Raw genomic sequence first — 23,345 nt, 5'->3', positions numbered from 1 at the left:
AGAAACACAGGATCGATAACTTCCCTTCTGACACAACAGCAATCTGCCTTGTACATAGAAAGATTGTCGTTTTGCCTGTGTACGGTGTAATCGACAGGTGCTGACAGACATTGAGTCCGCGGTACCCACCACTGGGCTCCCGCTGTTTGTGATCACAGAGGGAGCAAGTCACCGGCGGTCGCACGCCCCAGACTCTTAAGTGTCAGATCACGACACAGAGCGGCCACCCTGTGCAATAAATGTACGGTGGGTGGTCTTCAAGTGGTTAAAGAGGTTTACACTTACCTGTTGTTTACCTCCTCTTCTGGAGTCCCCAGCCAGTGCTCTCCACTTCTCTTCTGTGTGTGCCTCCACAGCAAGCTGCTTGCAATGGGGGGCACATGTGTGGGCTCACTCCCTTGCCGAGCTGCGTGCATCCACAGACCACACAGTGTGGCTTGGTCCCACCCCCTGCTCTCACCTCACAGAACTTGATTGACATCGGTATGAGCCAATGGCTGTGAAAGCAGGAAGAGAGAACAGAAGACCTGCAGCCAGGCACAGCGCTGGATCGATAAAGAACTCAGGAAAGTGTTAGAGGAGAGGTGTGGATGGGAAACCACAACATTGGAAGGTTTTGTTTTACTTGAACACAGACAATGCATTCTATACATTAAGATAAAAAGCCTTCTGTCTGCAGCAGTCTCCCTCTGCCCCATCTCAGTCCAGCAATGTGCATGAGTGCCTTGGCCATCTGGGACTCTCCTTCCTGATTGGCTGAGACACAGCAGCGGCCCCATTGCCTCTCTTTGCGGTCAAAGTCAACCGAAAAGGAGAGAGGGGCGGGGCCGAAACGCGGCTCCATCACTGAATGGACACATGGAGCTGCGGCTCGGCTTGGGTGCCCCCATAGAAAGTGGCTTGCTGTCGGGGCACTCAACAGGAGGCAGGGGCCAAGAGAGCCAGCGAGGGCCCCCAGAAGAGGGGGACCGGGGCTGTTCTGTGCAAAACCAACTGCACAGAGCAGGTAAGTATAACATGTTTGTTATTTTTACAGAAAAAAAAAAAAAACACAAGACTTTTAGTATAACTTTAATGCATTCTATGCATTAAAGCGGAGTTCCGGCCTCGGGGGTCAATTTACCCCCGGGACAGTCAGGGCTAGTACATTCCATAATGGATAGCCTCTGAACTGTCCCGGGTCACACTTACCTGTAAGAAGAAATACTTACCTTGAAAATGTCTTGTCCAGCGTTGCCATCTCAGGTGTGGGCAGCTGAAGCCAGCGCATCCTCTTTGGCGTCCTCTTCGTCCCAGAATGCCCTGCACTGGCCTGCTCGTCATGTCCGGTGCAGGCACGTCATTCCTGCACAGCTTCTGGGCATGTCCAGAAGCTGTTTAGCAGTGAATGACGTGCCTGCACCGGAACTGACGAGCGCTGCCATCTCAGGTGTGGGCAGCTGAAGCCTCAGCGTCCATCTTCGTGTCCTCTTCCGTGACGTTGAAATCCCACAATGCACTGCACCGGCCCCGCTCGCAACTTCCGGTGCAGGCGCGGCATCCCTGCACAGCTTCTGGGCATGCCCAGAAGCTGTTTGGTAGTGAATTCCATGCCTGCACCGGAAGTGACGAGCGGGGCCGGTACAGGAGCATTGATTCCTGGGAGCAATGACGTTCAGCTCCCAGGAATCATCGCAAACCGGTAGTGACGGTGCGGGCCACGGCCGCAGAGGGAGGGAGTGGAAGGAAGGTGAGTATATTTTCTTCTATAATAAAGGTAAGTGACCAAAAAAAAAAAATCGTCACCATCCATTTCTCTTTCAGGTTGCCCTCAGCAAGCGGATGGCCCAAAATCGTTTTAGATTTTGAGGCCGGAACTCTGCTTGAAGATAAAAAACCTTCTGTGTGCAGCAGCCCCCCCCCCCCCTTCACACTTACCTGAGCCCACCTCTATCCAACGATGTTGCAGGAGGAATTCGGCTGCCTGGGACTCTCCCTCCTCATTGGCTGAGACAGCAGCGGAGTGCCATTGGCTCAAAACTCAAAAGTCAGTGAGCCAATGAGGAGAAACAAGAGGAGAAACAAGAGGGAGGGGCCAGGAGCGCCGAAGGGGGACTCGAAAAGAGGAGGATCTGCGCTGCTCTGTGCAAAACCACAGGAGGAGGCAAGCATGACATTTGTTATTTTTATGCAAGAGGTTAAAACCACTTTAAATCTGGCTAGTGGTCAAGAGTCACAACAGATATTTAAAATTTCAGAAACGGATTAGTAAGACCTCTTCACTTACTATGTCTTGGTTTTAAAACTGGTAAAATACAAGGTGCTGTTGTGGTGCGGTCCTAGGTGTCAGTGTGCATGTTACAATTTAAATAGGCATTGCTTATAAAAACGGCCTAAATAGGAGGCCAGTGTCTATTAGGGCTGCAACTAACGATTATTTTCATAATCGATTAGTTGGCCGATTATTGTTTCGATTAATCGACTAATCGGATAAAAACCTGAAAAAAAAAAAACAAACAAATAAGTGTATAATTTAGTTAATATTCTTGAATATCTATATGCAGTGGTAAATATAACTATCCAGCTATATAGTTGGATATTTAATCCACTCTGAGACAGATATATGTATTATTAGAGGTTTAAAATTTGAAGGAGCAGAATAGAAAACTTCTGAAACAAAAAGTGTATATGTGGTTTTTGCTCAGAAGTTATATTCATTTTAAAATGTATTGTTAAAAGCAAGTGAAATTTTCAAACACCACTCGTCCATTCAACGAATATACAAATAATTTTTGAACAAATATAGATGCAAATATTTCTGTCCAAAAATCCAATACGTGTATGGGCAGCAGAAGACATTTAGTAGCAGCAGCATGCTTTTTTTTTTTATCACCTGTCATGATGGGGGTTAAAAAAAAAAATAGCCCTTTATAGTAGAAAAACAGCAAAAATCGCTACTGTAATATATAATTATAATTTCTACTGTGAAAAAGTGAAAGTATTATATTTTGTATCGTGCATGTATATAAAAAAAAATATGCCCAGAAGTCGGATATGCAGGATATTTTAACTGGGAGTCAAACATGAAGGAATATGAAGGGTGGAGGGGGGGGGATAACATTTATATATTAAAGTAGTACTAAAAGCTGAGACTTTTTTTTTCATGGATATAATTTTAAATATAATGCAAAATACTAGTAAACTTTTACTTTAAATGTTGTAATGCCTTATATCACCTCTAGTCTATCGGCCTCCACCTTCTCTGGGTTCAGATGCTCATCTTCCCTGCACAGAGCCCTTAAAGTGATTGTAAACGTTGGATTTTTTTTCTTTTTAACAACAATCTTGACATACTTACCCTCTGTGTAATGATTTTTCACAGAGCAGCACTGATTCTCCTCTTCTGCGCCCTGCGCCCCCCCCCCCTCCCTCGGCACTTCTGGCCCCTCCTGCCTTCAAAGTGCCCTTATAGGAAGCAGCAAAGTATAGTACTGTATAGAGTGTCCCTATAGCAAGGTTAAAAAAAACCTCTGCCTTTAGAATCACTTGGGTCCTTCTCTTGCCCAGGACTACATTTCCCATTAGGCATTGCTCCTCACACATTCACAAGTTCTCGGCCATCTACATACATGTAGGGACGGTGTACTGAGCTATATGTGCGTTGCGCTGTATTTTCTGATATGTAAACAAATAATGCATTCTGTATGCAGGACAACTAATCGGCTGACCGATTAATTGATTACGAAAATAGTTGACAACTATTTTCATAATCGATTAGTTGACGATTAATCGATTAGTTGTTTTAACCCTTGTGTCTATAGAACTTTTAAGTCAGTGTGCCTGTAGGAGTATATTGTCTTAGTATGGGCTTACTACCCCGGACACAGCTAGTCTGCATTCAGAGGCAAACAGCTTTAAGCATACGCGGGTATGTGCAAGCAGCGGCTTAAACTGCATACAGCCATTTATTGCACTGCTCAAAGATATTAGAGGAACACTTTCTATTTAGAGTGAAGCATCAAGTCAATTAAACCCCTGGGATATTGATATGGTCAGTTAACCACTTTACCACCGGAGGATTTTGCTGTCTTACGTCCAGGCCACTTTTTGCGATTCGGCGCTGTGCGAATTTAACTGACAATTACGCGGTCGTGCAACGCCGTACCCAAACAAAATTTACGTCCTTTTTTTCCCACAAACAGAGCTTTCTTTTGGTGGTATTTGATCACCTGTGCGATTTTTAATTTTTGCGCTATAAACAAAAAAAGAGTGTTTATTTTGAAAAAATAACAATATTTGTAACATTTTTTTATATGAAATTCCCCCCAAAAAAAAAATGTAAAAATCAAAATTTTTTTAAATTTTTGGCCAATTTGTTTTCTGCTACCTATGTTTGGTAAAAAAAAAAAATCACAATAAGCATATTTTGATTGGTTTGCGCAAAAGTTATTGTGTTTACTATCTAAGGGAAAGATTTCTGTCATTTTTGGTGTTTTTTTTTTTAACGAGTAATGGCGACGATCTGCGATTTTTTTTGCGGGACTGCGACATTGCGGCGGACAGATCGGACCCTTGACTGACATTTTTGACACTTTTGGGGTTACCAGTGACATTACTGCAGTAATCAGTGCTATATATATGCACTGTTACTGTAAAAATGACACTGGCAGGGAAGGGGTTAATGTATGCCTGGTGCTTACTGACGTGTGTGGGGGGAGGTGACTGAGTGAGTCAGGGACAGATCGGATGTTCAGCTATGCTGAACACTGCGATCTGTCACTCCCTGTCACTGAGGAGATCCGCTCTGTTTACACAGGCGGGCGGATCTCCAAACTAGATTCCCCAACGATCGGGGAAGAGCAGCGACGATCGCCGCCGCTCCTCCCCTGGCCCGACTCCCGCTGTGAATGAAAACAGCGGGAGCGCGCCTCCGCCGGCGCACGAGCGCCGCCTACAGGGGGAGGAGTCCAGCGACGTAGTACTACGCCGCTGGACGATAACGAACCACTTTGCCGCAGTACGGTCAATGTGACCGGTCGGCAAGTGGTTAAGTAGCAGAGGGGTTGTTAATCAGTTTTAGCTGCTTTCGTGTTAATTAAATGAACAGGTGCACTAAATGGCAACAATGAGACGACCTCCAAAACAGGAATGATTTTACAGGTGAAGGCCACTGACATCTTTTTCCCTACATGTTTTCTGACTGTTTTTCACTAGTTTTGCATTTGGCTAGGGTCAGTGTCACTACTGGTAGCAAGAGGCAGTACCTGGACCCTATAGAGGTCCAACTCCTCCAGGATGGCACATCAATATGTGCCATTACCAGAAGGTTTGCTGTGTCTCCCAGCACAGTCTCAAGAGCATGGAGGAGATTCCAGGAGACAGGCTAGGTGAGCTAGACAGGACTGTAGAAGGTCCTTAGCATCAGAAGGATCGGTATCTGCTCCTTTGTGCAAGGAGGAACAGGGTGAGCACTGCCAGAGCCCTACAAAGTGACCTCCAGCAGGCCACTGGTGTGAAAGTCTTTGATCAAACAATAAAAAAAAACTGACTTCATGAGGGTGGCCTGTGGGCCGAACGTCTTTTAGTGGGCCCTGTTCTCACTGCCAGGCACCGTGGAGCTCGATTAGCATTTGCTATTGAACACCAGAATTGGCAAGTTCCCTTCTTGGCGCCATGTGCTTTTCACAGACAAGAGCAGGTTCATCTTGAGCACATGTGACAGACGTTAAAGGGACTAGAGAAGCCATCCAGAACATTATGCTGCTTGTAACATTGTTCAGGATGATCGGTTTGGTGGTGGGTCAGTGATGGTCTGAGAAGGCCTGGGAGGGACGCACAGACCTCTACGGACTAGATAATGGCACCCTGATTGCCATTTAGGTATCGGACCCATTTTCAGATCTTACGCTGGTGTAGTGGGTCCTGGGTTCCTCCTGGTGCATGACAATGCCCGGCCTCATGTGGCGAGAGTATGCAGCCAGTTCCTGGAGGATGAAAGAATTGATACCGATAAATGGCCCCCGTACTCGTCTGATCTAAATTCAATAGAACATCTCTGGGACGTTATGTTTCGGTCCATCCGACGACGCCAGGTTGCACCTTAGTCTGTTCTGGAGCTCATTGATGCCCTGGTCCAGACCTGGGAGAAAATACCCCAGGACACCATCTGTCATCTCATTAGGTACCATTTTGAGTAGCTGCAATGACCTTTCAGCAAAATGGACTAGTCCGCTGCATCATTTTTCCACTTTGATTTTAGGGATCTTCTTTGAATTCAGCCCTCTGTAGGTTCATACATTTTCATTTCCATCAAACGATGTGGCATCCTTTCGTTCCTAAAAAATTACCCATTCCATATCAGTATAGATGTCCAGCATGATATTTTTCCCCATTGGGATATGATGTATTTTCAAAGTGTTCTTTTCATTTTTTTGAGCAGTGTACCACATGGCAGCTGTGTATCCCCTGGCGGTGAAAATTCAGCAGTAATTTACATTTTACGGCCTCATGTGCCAGTGTGCACACGTAAAACACGTTAAGAGTATCAGGGTTCGTACACATTTTTACCAATAAAATTCCATGACATTTCCAAGACTTTTCCAGGACTTCAAGTAGATATTCATGACCGAATGTTTCATGATATGTCTATGTATACATGTTAATGAAGAAGAAAATCCATGCAACACCCAGCATATTTTTGCTACACACTAACGTTAGCTGAAACTGCGTTACCCCCATAGACTGTAAAAAAGGTTACCCCCCGTGGAGAATGTCACGTGACGGATCGCACGAAAGTTAACTATTGTAATTTAACCAATATTTTCAACTATATTTGAATATACTGGAGAAAGAAAAAAATGTGATGGGCGCTCCTGCTTGGGGATAAAGCTTCAGTTCAGGCAGTCATGATGGAGAAGGTGCAGCTGGACTGGTATGGATGGCACAGATGCACAAATGCGGCGCTTACATCAAGGGCAGCTCTTTGTTAGGCCGAAGCAACAGTCCCACGAACAGGCAGAAAAGAGAGAAAGGCGCCACTCAGTGTAGCAAATGTAACTAATTTTATTGACACATATTAAAAACTTACATGGAGGTAAGCGTCTATCTTCATAGCTTGGTGTCCTTCCGGGTCCGCGGTGTTTCCGTCCCTGAGGCTGGCCAGCAGCCGGGAGATGACACTAGGGGAGAACCAATCAGGGGACTCAGTCAGATCGAGGCAGCGGTGAAGCGCATACCTCACTGGAGGGCCGCACAAAACGTGATGACCCCGGGGGGGGGGGGGGAGGGGCGCGAACCGGTCTTGGAGCATGCGTGAACCGCTCCTTCAGGGATCTGAAGAAGGAGTGGTTCACGCATGCTCCGAAACTGGTTACCGCCCCCCCACCCCCTTGCATCTTCACGTTCTTGCGGCCCTCCAGTGAGGTATGCGCTTCACCGCTGCCTCGATCAGACTGGGTCCCCTGATTGGTTCTCCCCTAGTGTCATCTCCCTGCTGCTGGCCAGCCTCAGGGGCGGAAACACAGCGGACCCGGAAGGACGCCGAGCTATGAAGATAGACGCTTACCTCTGTGTAAGTTTTTAATATGTGTCAATAAAATTATTTACATCTGCTCAACTGAGTGGCGCCTTTCTCTCTTTTCTGCATATTCGAATGTACAGTGATTGTGAAACAAATTTCCATGACTTTTCCAAAACTTTGTGGGTTAAAATATTTTCCAAAACTTTTCCAGGCCTGCAAATTGCAATTTTAAAATTCCATGACTTTTTCAACTTTTTCATGACCGTACGAACCCTGGAATATAGATTAGAGTATATACCTATATACAGTACAGAGATGGGCTTGTCCAGTAGGTAAAATGTGCAAGGCTAAAACTCCAAACGTTGGCTATATGAATATATGAAATATATAATCTTACCAACTGACATAAAAATGATAAACGTAAGTGGAGGTTTCCAGTGAAAACCATAAACCAAAATGAACAGCAGACTTAAGGCCCGTACACATTAAACAAAAATCGAACGATCTGCCGATTTTCGGATTGTTAATATAGTGCTTTCGACAGCCGATTACGGATTTTTGGACGACAAAAACTGGATGTGCAGGCTATAAAATTTTTATCATACGTCAATACAACGTCCGATTTTCATTTAATTAGTACAGTTGTCTGAAAAAAATCTTAAGAGCAAGGACTAGGCATGCTCAGAAATGAAAGAACACATACAAAACAATTCAACACATGACATCACTTCTGAAGTTGAATTTTCATATGAAAGAAACCTCTTCACTTTCCACATGAGACTAGCATGCAACAAAAAATGGACGACAGATCGTTCAATAATCTGATCGTGTGTACGAGCCTTTAGAGCTATGGACCCTGTGTCGTTAAGCCCAGAAGACTGTGGACATCCTGGTATTGCACGATACGCTGCAGGTTTTTCAGAAGCAGGCTTATTCATATAGTTGGTGTATGTGAATTAATCAATAAATGATTAATCCAAAAAATTTTTTTACCCATAATAATTCGGGCAACAGTTAAAATGAGAGGTGCAATGAATAGAAATTTTGGTGCCGAAACCGAAAATACAGGATGTACTAGGCCGAAAACTGAAAAGGACAGTTTTTAAAAACATATATTTTTATGTTTAATTGTATTATATTCGACTTTTTAATTAATAGCATGAATTTAAATGAATATGAATTTCTAGTTAGCCATTATTGGCACCTCTTGACCAATAAAAGCTCAAGAAAAATGTATTCCTTTAAATTCTATGTATGTCTACACACACATTTGTACACTAGTGTAAAAATCTTGCTTGCTGCATTTTTGGTCAGTTAAAAAAAAAAAAAAAAAAAACACCAAAAACGCACAACACCTTAAAATGCATTGAAAACGCAGAAAGAACGCATCAATAGCGCACCACTGTTATGTTTGAGTCACAAAAAGCATTGTAAAATCACAAAACCTTTTTCTCTTAGCGGCAAAATGCCAATAACACCATTTTCAGTCAAGTTTCGGCCACTGAAATTTCGGTGCATCTAGTTAAAAGCCATAAAACAGATGTACTAACTACAAGAGCGTACGACAAAACACTATTTATAAACTTTCACCAGGTGAGTTGTTAACAAGCCCCCTAGGACCTTTCTAAATAAAGCTAGAACAGTGTAAGCTAGTTGAGGCTGAACTTTACTCTCATAATCAACATAATTATTTCTAATCCTAGCCACAGATAGGAAGATATATTATATTTACGTGTTTTAAACTTTTTTTCCCCCCTGTACATTTCTTCAGTTGCTTCCTGGATTCTGGCCTAGGCCAAACATGATGACATCCCAGGAGTCTTCATGGGCATTTTTGTTTTCACCTGGAGGAGGGGGAGAAGGGGCTTTCTCAGGTAAAGAGGAACTGTTACCCATAGGTAAGCCTATAAGAAGGCTTACCTATAGGTAGTGTAAACATCTCCTAAACATGCACCCTTTAGGAGAAACATGCGCTCTGAAGGAAGGTCCACCCTAAACGTTCCTTCAGAGCCCTGTGCCGTGAACAGCGACTCCCATGCGTGACGTCATCATGGCTCCGGCCAGTCACAGAGCCGGAGCCCGCAAACCTGGAACCAAGATGGGTGAAGATGGGAGCCTCCGCAGCACTGGAACAGCTTTGTTTTAAGGCAAGTTTTGCATAATGTGCTAGTATGAGATGGCACATACTAGCCCATTATTTACTTTACCTTGCAGGGGGGGGAAAAAAAAAAAAAAGACATCCAGCGGTATACAACCGCTTTCAGCACACCCCGCTGACTGCATGCTTGAGCTAAGAGTAGATGGATTCCAGGACGTACTACACTAATCATCTGCCCTTACTCAAGATGGATGCAGCTAGAATTACTAGGAGGTTATTTCTCAACAAAATCAACGCATGGATTGGCAAGTTTGCTTTGAATAATAAAAATGAATTAAACAGCATTTTTGATTTGTGTTGCTCAGATACAGTTAAGTTCTGCTTTAAGATAAAAAGCCCAATTCACATTTCTGCATTTAAAAATGGATTTTTGTAAGATCTTACCGTAAAATCCTTTTCTCTTAAGCTCATTGACAGACGCAGTCCTCTTTGATTAATATCAAATTGGGTTATACTGCCCTCTACAGGAGTAGGACACTAGGCAGAAGAAAACGTTCTGGCCACACCTTAGGGGCAGTCCAAGAGGGTATATCCTCTCTCTCTCTGCTACAGGATGTCAGTTATGTCACAAAGCAGTGTCAGAGAATTTAACCCAACCCAACTCAAAAATAGAGGGGTCGGGTACTGCGTCTGTCAATGAGCTTAAGAGAAACGGATTTTACGGTAAGATCTTACAAAAATCCATTTTTCTCTGTCGCTCATTGACAGACGCAGTCCTCTTTGATTAATATCAAAATTGGGACGTCCCAAAGCAGTGCCACAAATGAGGGGTGGGATAACGGAAATCAAAATCCAATCTAGAAGGCCCAACCGGTGCCGACTAGAAATCTTAAAGGCTCATCAGACAAAAGGATGAGACTCAACTGAAAACCCAACAGAAAAAAACCCTCGAGGTAGACCAACGGTCTCCTCAAATTGCGGCCTGCAGAACGTTTCGGCCAAAAGAGGCATCTGACGATGCCATCACATCAACTTTATAAAATTTTGTAAAGGTATGAACCGACGACCAGGTAGCCGCCTTGCAAACCTGGACCACTGACGCCTGATGGCGGAAGGCCCAGGAAGCACTAAGCGCCCGAGTGGAGTGCGCCTTAACAGGGAACGGAGGATTCCGACCCTTAATAGAATAAGCCTGTACCACCGTCTGTCTGATCCATCTGGAGATAGTCGCGGCAGATGCAGGCAACCCCTTCTTGGGCCCATCCGTGATCACAAAAAGTGAATCCGTCTTACGAAACGAGTCCGTCGTTTTCAAGTATACCGTGATTGCTCGAACCACATCCAAGGAATGTAACGCAAACTCCCGAGGATGACTGGGCTTAGGACACAGGGAAGGTAACACAATATCTTCATTCAGATGAAATTCTGAAACCACTTTAGGAAGGAAGGATGGATTCGGACGAAGAACCACCTTATCCCTATGAACCACCAGATATGGGGAACGACAAGATAATGCGGCCAGTTCTGACACCCTGCGTGCAGAAGTGATGGCCACCAAGAAGGCCACCTTCTGGGATAACGTAAGCAAGGGAATCTCCCTAATATCTTCAAAGGGAGGTTTCTGAAGAACCGACAACACCAAATTAAGATCCCAGGGCGGTAAAGGCGCGCGCACTGGCGGAGCCAGGTGCCGCACCCCCTGGATGAAATTCCGCACCAAGGAATGAATAGCCAAAGGTTTCTGAAAGAAGATTGCCAACGCTGAAACCTGACCCTTGATAGTACTCAAGGCCAGCTTCTGCTCAACCCCCTGTTGCAGAAAAGCCAAGATTCGGGTCACCGAATAGGCACGTGGAGAAAATCCAAGGGATGCACACCACGCAATATAAAACTTCCATGTGCGATGATAGGCTTTTCTGGAAGTCGCTTTCCTTGCTTTAATTAGAGTAGGAATAACTGAAGTTGACAATCCCTTGTCCTTCAGCACCTGGGTCAACAGCCAGGCCGTTAAAGCCAGCGATTGTAAAGCAGGATGGAAGATGGGTCCCTGAGACAGCAGATCCTCCCTGAGAGGAAGTCTCCAAGGAGCGTCCACGACCAGCCTGACCAGGTCGGCGTACCAGGGTCGACGAGGCCAGTCCGGAGCTACCAGGATAACTGGAATTCCCTCCACCTCTATCCTGCGAAGAAGTTTCGGCAGCAACTTGAGAGGAGGGAAGGCATACAGTAGCTGATACTGTCCCCACGGGGCGACCAGCGCGTCTGTTGCATCCGCTAGAGGATCTCGGGAGCGGGCTACAAACCTCCGCACCTTCCTGTTGAGCCGAGATGCCAACAGATCCACATCCGGGGTGCCCCAATGAAGGCACAGCTGGTGAAATACCTCTGGATGAAGAGACCATTCCCCTTGATCCAGAATCTGACGGCTGAGATAATCTGCCTGCCAATTTTCCACCCCTGGAATGAATACCGCGGAGAGAGCCGGAACAAACCGTTCCGCCCAACGAAGATTGCTGACCACTTCGATGGCCGCCAGGACACTCTTGGTGCCCCCTTGGTGATTGACATAAGCCACGGCCGTGGCATTGACCGACTGGTTCCGAACCGGGCTGCCCTGGAGCTGCACGGTCCAGTAAATCAGTCAAAGTCTGATCGCTCTCAGTTCCAATACATTTATCGGTAACCTGGATTCTATCGGAAGAAATGACTTCCCCTGGCTGAGCATCGGAGACCAAAGCCACCAGACCAGAGACTCCCTGGTCCGCTCGCTCAACCGGATCCGATTGTCCAGGGAATCGGTATTCCGATTCCATTTGAGAAGAATCTCCTTTTGGAGAATTCGGGTATGAGACTGGGCAAACGGTACTGCCTCAAAGGAGGCCACCATCAGTCCCAGGACCCTCATGCAAGTCCGAAGGGAAGGCCAGTTGACGGACAGCAACATCCGAATCGTTGACTGAATCTTCTGGAGTTTCTCCGCAAGGAGAAACACTCTTTCCAAGGATGTATCCAAAGTTAGGCCCAGATAGTTCAGTCTCCTGGTGGGAACCAGGGATGATCTTTGGGAAAAGCGAAGAAAACGCTGATTTCCTGCGAAGATGGGGATCTGAAGATAGGTATCCTTGATGTCTATGGACGCCAGGAAATCCCCCTGATGCAGAGAGGCCACCACTGTTCGGATGGACTCCATCTTGAATTTTTGTACCCGGACAAAACACTTGAGTGCTCTCAAGTCCAGAATTGGACGCACCTTGCCCTCTTTCCTGGGTATTGTGAACAGGTTCGAATAGAACCCCTGAAAACGTTCTGTCCAAGGAATGGGAACTACCACTCCTTGTTGCATCAAGTCCATTACTGCCCCCCGCAAAGCTTTTAAGCGATCCGGGGATAGTCGAATATTGGAAGGGAAGAATCGCACCGGTGGAAGTGATCGAAACTCGATTTTGTATCCCGACCGTATGACCTCGCGAACCCATTTGTCCAGGATTCTGGAAAGCCATGGATCCGGAAACCGGTGAAGACGTCCCCCCACCCCAGAGATGGATGGGGGCGCACCTTCAGGCTGTATTGGTCTTATCTTCAGGTTTGGCTGAGCCGGACTTTTGTTTACCCGACCAGCGCCCTTTGAAACCCCCTGCAGGGGCTTTGGAGGGCTTCGCCTTATCGCCCGCCCCAGCGGAACGAAAAAACTTTTTATGAGCGGAAAAGGAAGGTCCTCGTCTGTTACGAGGTCCTTTACCCTTAGCAGTCTGTGGCAAAAAAGTGCTCTTGCCCCCAGTGAGATCCTTTATAATCTCATCCAAGGTGGCCCCAAACAGGCGTTTCCCTTGAAAGGGGAGATTAGCCAAAGCTTTTTTGGAACCTTGATCCGCCGACCAGCACTTTAACCACAACACGCGTCTGAGGACCACTGCTGAAACCGATGCACGCCCCAACAATGGAGTGGCGTCCAGGGCGGCATCACAGATGAACTGTAGCCCCTGTATTATCTGCTCCAGCAAATCTGATACTGCCGGGGGGATACTTCTCCCCTCTAGGTCACGGCGTAACAATTTGGTCCATTCTGTCAAAGTTTGTGAAACTAAACCAATGGCAACCACTGGCCTAAAGGCTGACCCTATCAGGGAAAAAATGGAGCGGGATTCCGCTTCCACCTTACGATCCACCGGATCCCTAAAGGACGGAGCGTCCTCCAACGGGATAACAGTGGCTTTATTTAGTCTGGAAATCGGTAAGTCCACCAATGGTGGTACCGTACATTTTTTAAGGAGGGATTCCTCAAACGGATAGCGCCTAGCAATGCGTTTGGAAATAGCAGAGGTTTGTTTCGGACGACCCCATTCTTCTTTAATTAGATTACCAAAACATTTGGGCAAGGGAAAAACCTTCGCCATTTTGGTAGGCTTGCTAGTACCAAAAGGAATTTCAGTATCAGCTACCTCTGCCGGTGTAACCTCAAGACTTAAGGTTTCCCGGACAGACACAACTAGTGCATCCACCAACGCTTCTTCTTGTGCTATGGCGGAGGCAGAAACGTCCTCCTCACTGTCTGAGGAGACCGTACCCAAGACAGCAGCCCCAGAAGAGGGACCTGCAGCTGCAGTGACAAGCTCAGAATCCGTATCTGAAGTGTCAGATGAAATAGGGGTAGGCGGGGGTCGCTTTCTTGCCCCCCCGTCCCTGACAGGCCACCTCCACCCGGGATACAAAAGACTCCAAAACCGTTGACAATGCATCAATCATAAGTGGGGCACTGGAGGGTCCTGCGGCCACCTCGAGGGGATCAGGTGGGGATACATGTGTGGCAGGGTCCATGATTAATCCAAGACACTTGCCAGCAAACAAAAATTGCAAAAGAAAAAAACTTTTTTTTTTTTTTTTTTAATCCCCCAGCGCAACAGCGCCCCTCAGTGTTACCTGCTTCGGACCCCCACAGAGAGAGAGAGAGACCCCAAGGGCTCACCACCTGATGCACAGAAGCTTCTACCAAACTGCTCTCAGCGCTGTCCTTTACAGACAGGAAGTCTTGTGGATCGTTTTCCCGGGTAAAGGAGGCGGCTCCGCCCCTTTACACGCCTTCCGGCGCTGCCCCTGCTACTCCTCGAGGTAGCTGGGCGTCTCCAAAATGGCCGCCCCCATGCAGGAGACATGAGGCTACGCCAAGATGGCGGCGGCCTGCGCCTGTGGAAAGCTGGCGGCGGCCTGCTAAAACGTGCGGCCTGCGGAAGGAAGGCAGCGGCCTGTGCGGCCTGCGGGAGGTGTGCGGCCTGCGGGAGGATGGCGGCGGCGGATGGCGGTAGTCCAGGTAACTGCAACCTTATGCATAAGGTAGGATCATATCACCCTCTTACATGGCCATCCTAAATAGTAATGCCAGCCCCTGACCTCAGTCTTTACAGTGACTATCCGATAGTCAGCTCCCAAACCAAGCCTCCTGGTTCTTATTCACCAAATCACACTCAAGAGGGAGATCTGTGACACACGTTATAGGATAGAGGGGGGACCCAGAATCAAGAGGGTCCGACCATCCACAGAGGGTTATAAAAGAAGTGTGAAGATTGGTGGTGGCGCTACCTCTGAAATAAAAAATGCCCCTTGTGAAGTGTAAGGGGAAGTATACTGGTAAAAAATAACCCACAAATGGTGCAATATCTAAAAATAATAATAAATAGAAATGGATAACAAAGATATATTCAAATCAAACAATAAATGCGAAGAAAATATATATATATATATATATATATATATATAAACCGATGTCGTGACAAAAGACCCACAACCGAAGATATGTGAGTGATTTCCAAATGAATGTGCCACGTGATCTGTATCAGCGTGAGTGAAAAAAATAAAATAAAATAAAAAAAGTGGATAAGTGAAATTTCACGAGTGGCCACTAGGTGGCGCAAATAGCTTGGTACAACCTGTATGTTGATGTATGGAGATGTTCCCTTCCGAGATGAACGAGCAGTCATAGAAGTCAGCGGCGGGTGCCCTGAGTGCTCACATGAAAGGAAAAATACCCCATGGTGAATAATAGTAACACACAGTTGTAAATAAGCGGCGTAGTAGACTCACTCGTACAGTAGATCAGGATCAGAATAGTCGTGTTCGCCGGGAGGCTTCCGCGTTCCACGGCCGACAACCGGAAGTGACGTTTGACGTCGGAGACTCCGCCCTACGCGTTTCGTCACAATGACGTCATCCACAGAGGGGCCCATCCACAGAGGGGCCCGTGTCTATTCCCAAAACCCGCCAGGGGAGAGGGGGAACATACTACTCACCATACCGGAACCGGCGGGCACCCACTCCTAACAGAACCCCTCTCCACCGAGGTGGGGGGCTGTCAACCAATACGGACGCCGCGACTCAGTTTCCAACTGGTCGTCGGCGTCCCGGCGAGACGCTTAACTCGCAGGGCCAGTCCCCGTCCAGTGGGACTATGTCGCGGCCGACCCAGCGCGGAGCTAGGGCCTGCACGCGCTCGTAGGCTGACTGGGGTGACCACTGGATCTTAACATCCAGCCCGTCGCCCAGTTCCAGCAAAATTGTTGAAATATGTCGCGGCCGATCCAGCGCGGAGCTGGAATCTGCACGCGCTTGTAGGCCGGCTGGGGTGACCACTGGACCTCAAAATCCAGCCCGTCGCCCAGATCCGGCATAATTGCTTGAAGATCTCACAGGAACAACTGGAGAAAAAAGCTGCCTAAAAAAGAAAAAAATTTTCTGAAAAATCTTGCCAGGACCGAAGATCCCAGCAAGGAACTTAGGTCCTTACTCCTGACTAGACAGAAAAAAACTGACATCCTGTAGCAGAGAGAGAGAGGATATACCCTCTGGGACTGCCCCTAAGGTGTGGCCAGAACGTTTTCTTCTGCCTAGTGTCCTACTCCTGTAGAGGGCAGTATAACCCAATTTGATATTAATCAAAGAGGACTGCGTCTGTCAATGAGCGACAGAGAAAAATAAGTTACTTTGTCATATATTTGTGTGAAAGGAACTGTTTTTAGTTTGTAATCAATCTTATATAGCATACCCTACTACTACTGCTACTACAATATATTAGTTGTGTACAATAAAAAATTTTATGAATTTGATATACAAGTTTTGTTTACCCCTCAAGCAGTCTGTTACCTCCTAAAGGCCTCATTCATAAGGCGCTGAGGCCTGTAGTCCGTTAATAGGAAGCGTGTTTTTGTGGCTTGAGCTGCCAGGTTGTGTATGCAGGCAGTTCGTGCAAATATATGGGGATGTCATGGCTGCATGGACACAGCCGCTTGTCCATATATGACAGCCATGCGGGTGTGGGTGAGTGTCCCTGAATGCAGACAGTGTGTGTGACGAGACCCTCGCTCGCTTCCGCTCTCCCGACGCTCCTCTGTTTCCAGTGAGTCAGCTTGCAGATCGCAACGTCTGATGGTTCGGTCAACCAAGGCTCCGGGATCCGAACTACAGCTATGTGCCGTTCGGAATCCCTTAGAACAAACACCAGGCAGGCTGTATGTAAGTTCAAACAGGAAGACATTTATTGGAAGTACACAACACACTTTTATACAGAATTTGGAACATCCTGCCCCCAACAACCGCTTTCCCATTGGTCAATTGCAAAGTACATGTCATTCTCCTTCAGGTCCTCCTTAGCCATGCAAATGAGGACTTGAAAATGAGTCAGCAGGGATTGGTCCGATAGCTTGATTAGAAGGACTGTTATGTGTAATGAGACAGAAACCCCCAGGGGACAATCAATGTACACAGTAGCCAGACACAGAACAATGGTTCCATAACGAGCCCCCAATACACATTACTCTGAGTGTCAATACATCCCTTAGCAGACAACAGGTGAGTTCATTAGCACACCCGACAATAGGTGAATGGAAAGCCAACTCCGACAAAAGCAACATTGTTAGTCTCCTCATTGAACTTCCTGGAATGACCATATTAGGAGTTGTACTTCCTGGTCAGAGACCTCATACTGTACAGGGAATAACATCTTCATATTACAAGGGAGACATTATTCCTGAATATGGCTGTCCCATTTGTAGTAGTCCAAACCATATTCTCAGTGTTCACCACCCTCCTGGTCACCCTGCATCCATAACAGATGCAGGGTGACTTAAACTTAAGAGAGCCCCATAAGGCTGGGCATGGTGCCCCCCAACCTCTCTAAGGGCTCTTTCACACACTCTGTTCGCTGGACGGAGTCTGTTTTTCTCAGTGGGATCGAGCTGCCGATCCCCCGCTGAGCAGCAGGAGGACAGCTGTGTCTCCGCGCTGTGTGCGGAGACACAGCTGACAGTTCCCCATGCATCTCTATGGGGAAAATCGGATGTCAACGGACCGTCAGTCCGTTCTCACCCGATCCCATCCGATCCGATCCGCTGGACAGATGGAAAATAGGGTTTCCATCCGTCCAGATTTGACGGATCGGATCGGGTCGGATGTCAGCGGACATGTCTCCGCTGACATCCGATGCCCCATAGGAATGCATGGGGGGGACCGTTCAGATCCGCCAAAAAAATGGACAGGCGGATCTGAACGGTCCGCCTGTGTGAAAGGGGCCTAAAAGGAATTTGGGGTCCACAAACCCCATGCCCAAAATGACTCCTGTCACAGTGTGCATTTGGAGCCACTTATACACACACGCCATTGGGATGAGCAGCTGTGTCTGTGCAGCTACTGCATCCCGATACACTTGCATGGATGGACTGCACACACAGTACCTAGCAGCTCCAGCCACATAAACACACCGCCATTCACGGCCTACAGCTCTTAGCTGTTAGGTAAATCTGGTGCAGCTCTGCATAGAAACAAATTCCTTTCCAGGCTTTATTGTCAAAACTTAATTGAACAAACTGGAGTTAGAAGCTGATTGGCTACCATGCACAGCTGCACCAGATTCGGAGTGTTCCAGTTTTAGTAAATCCCCCCCTAGGTGTATCCAAAAACCCAAACTGAAAGCCTACAGTCGCATACATCTGATTTTTATCCAGGCACAATTGTAGTGCACATGTAACACAGAATTTAGGAAGAGCAGGAACATCCATGTCTGAGCCTTTGAGCGGTGGTGGTCAACTTGAAAATAATAGAGGATCTCCAATCCCATTAACAAAACTTCCAGATGGGCCACACAATAGCTGTCCACTTTTGTGTGTTGAGGAACATTGCATCAAGCTAGGCAGACTATTTAAAATGAATGGGCTTTAATGCACCTCAAAGTGGGCTGCACACAGAGAGTTGGTGAGCCGCCTTTTTTCTACAGTTAATCAATGCCAAGCAGCACACCCTATTGAGGTGTAATAAAGATATGCTAAATTTAGATGGCAGCGCACTTAGATGGCACAGTTGCATAACATGCTGCAATGCAGAGACATGAATGGAGTGTAACATTGTACACCCGCAAAATAAAAAAAAAAATAAAATAAAAAAAAAATCGCACATGTTAAGCCCTATGCGCCTAAGGGTAAAGCAAATCTTAGGCTACATTCACACGTGGGAGTAGCGGATCGCGGGCATAATCACCGCGATTCTGCCCGCGATCCGAAAATCATTGCAAATCGCAGGACGCCTGTGCGTTGCTGTGATTTGCAATGGCACCCCAAACGCTGTGCGATGTTGCCGCGATTTCCACCTGCCGAATCGCGGTAACATCGCGCAAACAAAATCGCGGGACGCATGACGCCCCAAGGAAGCTCTTGTACCTTTGTCTGTTGTCAATGGCTCCTGCTGCTGCTTCCATTTCTAATGATGACACAGAGAGACAGCACGCACGCGCAGCATCGCTGTTTTCAGGCGCAGTACTGGATCAAGATTGGGCTTAAGTAGGTATTGGGGGGTGGAGCTGACCATGGAAGGTTCTTTTACCTTAATGCAGAGAATGCATTAAGGTAAAAAAATAAAATTAATAAAAAAAAACCTTCTGCCTTTACAACCACTTTAAGTAATGACAAAGAAAAATCTAAGATATGCAACTGCAGAAGGATTTATCAGTAATCCAAAAAACAGATCTCATCACTGATGCTGGATTGGCCTAGTTTTGAACTGTGCACAATGGACATAAGCAGTACAATTTAATGCACCATACATTCACACAAGCTCCAAGCTTTACACATCTGGAACTATTTCAGATGTTCAAAATTACACTGCAGGCATAATATTCTGCAACTGTGGCCTGCAGGACCAGAAAAGCACATTCAGATCTTGTGTGGGAATTACAGAAAAGCTGCATCCATCAGAGGTTATACATACAGGTAACATGGGTCAGGGAAAATTCATTTTAAAGAAAACCTTTCCACTGGAGGTGTTCTGGGGCAGTATGTATGATAATGCTATACATACCTCCTCAGTGCTAAGACAATTTGGAACTGGAAAAAAAAAGCTGGATAATGCCAAATTACCCAAAACACCCAAGCCAGAAAGCTGTAAAGACACTTACTATTTGGGATCAAGCAATGCCACTAATAGAGGGGTAAAGGCAGAGCTCCCATACCAGGCCTGGGCCCCAGCAGGTCAGCAGATGAGGTCAGGTTCGACTGGGAAGTGGAGGCCTATATCCATGTTTCATACAGTCATACACTAGAATAATCCTTGGAATAAGGAAAGCCAGCCAAGAGGTGGCACGGTGCAGAGTCCTTCTTGTGCTGACTCAATTGCCATGGTGCCAAGAAGTTGTCACATTGACTGGAGTGTGTAGCGATACTGTGCACACTCAGCATTCCAAAGGCTGGCCTGTGTGCTAAGTAAGACGCTGCCATTGCAATGAATTGTGTCAGTAGCTCCAGAAGAATCCAGCCAGAGGGGTCACCTGACTAAAAAAGCTTGAAGAGTGTAAAGATCCCCAGAGGAAGCACTGAATGGTATCACATCTTATGGGTAAGGAGAGAATCCTTTGTGTATCCTGGTCACTGTCCTGCTGTGTGGAGGATGGCGGACCCTCCTATCCATGTAACTGTGTGAAATGATTCCGCTTTGCAAGATAACTGCACATCTAGGTATTTGTGTGTGATTGCCATCCCCTCTGTGCTTGTACTGTTGTGTGATTGCTGTCCCCTCTGTGTTTGTACAGTTGTGCATATAAAGTCCCTCTGTGTTTGTACAGTTGTGCGATTGTTGTCCCCTCTGTGTTTGCATTGTTGTGCGATTGCCGTCCCCCATGTGCTTCTATTGTTGTGCGATTGTCACCCCCTCTGGGTTTGCATTGTTGTGCGATTGTCGCCCCCTCTGTATGTTTGCATGGTTGTATGTATGTATGGATGTGACTGGGCCCCATGACTTCTAAATACGACCCCAAATTCACACACAGGTGTGACAAAGTGAGAGAGATAAATGAGTACAGAACATAGGGAGAAGATGGCTAGAAGTGTGCCGCTGATCAAGGTGGGTCTGCCGCTACAATCCTCTATAACTCTCATATATTCAGGTGCCAGCTCAGCTCATCTAGCCTTGCACAGTAGAAAGTGGAAGAAATCTGGACAGCTACACTCCGAAAAAAAGCGTCGATATTTATTGAATATGTAAAAAAAAAAACATAACACACTAGAAAAAAAACTGTGGGGGCAAAGAAAAAGTCAACACGTTTCAGGCTAGATTCGCGCTTACTCATGGCTTTAAAATCACGGTAAATCCCCTATTCAAACATACTGGCAGTTTAACAAGGATCATTCTTTGTGGGGCATTCTCTCCTGATTGTAATTCTCTCCAATGAACGGGTTACTTTACACAAAACAACAATGAAACAAAAAAACAGCACAGGCTTGGTGGAAAGCCATCCAACACCAAACAAGTGTGCACAGCCGTACAAGAAGAATTTTAGGGCGATAAGCCATCTACCGCCACCTGGTCCAGGGCCCCCAAGTCATTGTGTATCAGTGTCCTTAGACTGAATGACGTGGTGTGATACCTCCGTAAGAGCTTTACATCAGCTAATGAGAAGCTTGTTGATTTGGGCAGAACAAGGAAAGACTTGAGCCAAAGGCTTGATGCCTTTCCTCTGCTCTTGGCTTTCTTCTGCTCCCATTCACATCACTACATTGGTTATGGGTTACTGTCCTTCCAGGATATACTAAATACATCTTGGGGTAGGGCATTAATAGGTCTTTGTGAACAGTGATCATACTATAACTACAAAACGGTGCAGTAAAAACTAGACAACTGTTCTATCATCAAACATCATAGGGATTTCTGTGCATACTCTCGCATACTGCACAGTACAAAGACTGTTGACTTTACTCCAAGCAAACATGTGTGAATGACAGCTTTATCCATTTAGTGTTACGTGTGTTGCTGTGGCGATTTAATGATTTTTCTTTGTAGCAAATAATGAATAAAATTTTAACCCATCCGTAAGCAGGTGTTAATTTGAGTTTGCTGTCTGTCCATTGCTGGGTTTCCTCTATGTAAATGCTAATGAACTTGCTTAGCTGGTCTGAAGGGTTGGTTAAACAGGAAGAGATGTTGGCAAAAGTGGAATTGTGGGAGGAAGGAGTTTACTTTACCACATGGCTTTGCCTCTGCTCCCTGATCAAGATTCCTTTTTACCATTACAGAAGTATGCATCAACCATCAGAAATGACTGAAGTCCCTGATTAAAGGATAGAATCCTCTAAAGAAATAATTGTGTATTAGGGATGCATCGATATCGGCTGCCGAAAATAGGGTTATCTGCGTTTTGCAGATAGAGGGAAAAAAAAAAAGTGGCAATAATGGCATGCTGCATCCTACTGACATCAATGCAAAATCGCGTCCCATTGACTTCAATGCAAAAACATCCCATAGTGACATCCATGCAAAAACACCAGTCACATTAGATAAATTCTAAAAACATTTTTAGAAACTTGGCTATTTTGGTTTTCGGACAAGTGCATCCTAAGCTTTTGGCACCGGAATTTTCATTTCGGTGCACCACTATTGTGCATTATGGATTCTTAATAGATACATTTTTAAACTAGCATAAATCAGAATATTTTTTTTTTTTTTCCGCTATTCGCTTTTTTGGAGGAAAAAAGGTCATAAGTGAATCATTCTTACTCACATCAAAGGGTGAGAATGACATAGCTGTCTGTAGCCTCCTAAGATCTTTAAGTCACAAATCCCAGGAGAACCTGGGTACTCCACAGTGCATGTGCCACAGCACTTAATCAGGAAGTCAGCCATCTCTTCTTAGTTCTAGGAAGTCCTAGTGCTTGCGACGCAGGACTGGGTAAGCAGCAGCGGATCACAAAAGAACACCCCTGGATTCAAAGGGCGTATGACTATGCTATTTGTGGATAACCCAACAAAGAAAATGTAAGGGGGGGAAATAAGACATGGAAAGGGGGGGGGGGTCCTCGAACTCTCTGTACATCTCTTTTTATATCTTTATTCCAATAAAGATATCCGTCTCTATAACTTTCTTTGTGCAAATGCCTATACAGGCATACCCCACTTTTAAGTACACAATGGGACCGGAGCATATATGTAAAACGAAAATGTACTTAAAGTGAAGCAATACCTTTTTTCACTTCTCAATGCATGTACTGCATTCCAGTAGTCCATTTACAACATGCACAACTGATATAAATAATGCATTGATAACTAAAATAAACATAGTAAAAAGATTATAAATATAGTGGTAAATATGGAAAACCGTGTTGAAGGATTAGTTCATAGAAAAGTGCTGGTGCTGTATTCCAAACAATAGTGAACCCACTCACCAGAACAAATAGAGAGATGGGCATCTAATGATATCCGAGCATATAAGGAGGTAATGGATATTCC

At 45.9% G+C, this 23,345-nt stretch overlaps 1 protein-coding gene across 1 annotated transcript in view; it reads right to left on the bottom strand.

Moving 5' to 3' along the window:
* The window catches only part of AKAP11 (A-kinase anchoring protein 11), a 189,068-nt gene that overhangs the window by 144,329 nt on the left and 21,394 nt on the right, over positions 1-23,345 (bottom strand). The gene's annotated exons all lie outside the window — the stretch shown is intronic.

This window comes from Pelophylax lessonae (genome assembly GCF_965119305.1).
Source record: "Pelophylax lessonae genome assembly, chromosome: 2".
In the NCBI taxonomy this organism is placed as follows: Eukaryota; Metazoa; Chordata; class Amphibia; order Anura; family Ranidae; genus Pelophylax; species Pelophylax lessonae.
Note: the sequence above shows the minus strand (reverse complement) of the source record. Positions and strands in the feature narration are given on the sequence as shown.